Source organism: Poecilia formosa, unplaced genomic scaffold (genome assembly GCF_000485575.1).
Source record: "Poecilia formosa unplaced genomic scaffold, Poecilia_formosa-5.1.2 Scaffold819, whole genome shotgun sequence".
Classification (NCBI taxonomy): domain Eukaryota; kingdom Metazoa; phylum Chordata; class Actinopteri; order Cyprinodontiformes; family Poeciliidae; genus Poecilia; species Poecilia formosa.
In genome coordinates, this window is record NW_006800758.1 from 12,728 (window position 1) to 14,000 (window position 1,273).

Below are 1,273 nucleotides of genomic sequence, written 5' to 3' on the forward strand. Positions count from 1 at the left end.
CAGTGTCAAATGCAATGCTAACAGTGTCAAATGCAATGCTAACAGAGTTATTGATATTAAGTCTTACCTCAAATGAAGTGAAACACACTGGACTACTTATAACTACCATCATAACTGTAGAACAAACCGTTTGTACATTGAAATAAAACAATAGATAACTTGTTCTAAGATAACAAGTTATCTTAACGTCTGGTCAGTATATTGTTACTCTGAAATGCTGATTGAAAAACTAAAACAGAATTACTTATTCTTTCAACAGTAACATTTTTTGCTTTGATTATGTCAGCCATCTCCTTCGTAATAGTCTTCCTGTAATGCTCTGAAAACAGGAGATCTTCTTCTTGTCTTCATTTCCTGGAAGCAGCTCTTTGAAGGTGTCCAGAAATGCTCTGAAATTACAGCTGTTCTTGCAATAATTAATCATGGTGAAAGCCTTTTCATGAATTCAAACTTGGTGAATCTCTTCTGGACATTCTCATAGACGGTGATGACTCAATTCATTGTGGTAACTTAAAAAAAGAACAAAAACAAAAAAACAATGTCATCATATTCCAGCATTTATTTAAATACCTTTTCAAAAATGTCCCTTGCTGCACACTGTCAGAATGGTAGACTGGCAGACTAGTTAACATGACTGGTTGTTATAAAGTGCAATACAATTATTTCTTAATACAAGTGGAATAATAACTAAAACTGAACAAAATTATTCTGATCAAATATTTGTCTGGCAGAAGTTCAGACAGACTGCCACTGTTATTCAGAATGCATCATTTAACATATAGTTTTAGGCACATGAATGCATATTTTTACTTAATGAGCATTCTAAACTATTTCTAACCAGATACTCTAACTTATGGTTGTTTGCAAGAAGCCTATTAGTAAATAAATAGATTTAACATCAGTTTTAGTTATCTAAAACGCAACTTAACTCAGCTGGTGATTGTTGATTCCTGCTCCCCATTCCCCACTTACCTGGCTGTCCCACCCCACTTCACATGGTGAAAATGTTAACACAAAAACGACTTACCTAATTTTCTTGGGGAATATTTCATCTGCTTCTTTCTCTTTGGTCAAATAGGAACTTCTTTCTCTGGTGGCTGGTCCTTATTATCATCCTCCACACTCGTAGCATGTCTTCATTAGCCAACTTTGTCCTGGGGAGGACAAGTTCTCCCCACATGTGTCACTTGGCTGATGTGACACTTGGCTGTGTCACATCAGCCAAGTGTCACTTGGCTGATGTGACACTTGGCTGTGTCACATCAGCCAAGTC

General features: G+C 36.2%; 1 long non-coding RNA gene across 1 annotated transcript; it reads right to left on the minus strand.

The window, feature by feature from the left end:
• Nucleotides 1–264: 264 nt before the first annotated feature.
• Nucleotides 265–1,156, minus strand: LOC107834876 (uncharacterized). The gene is made up of 2 exons (XR_001660702.1): nucleotides 1,028–1,156; nucleotides 265–509 (listed from the first exon to the last, which is right to left on the minus strand). It is a non-coding gene; the product is annotated as an uncharacterized LOC107834876 (long non-coding RNA).
• Nucleotides 1,157–1,273: the final 117 nt, after the last annotated feature.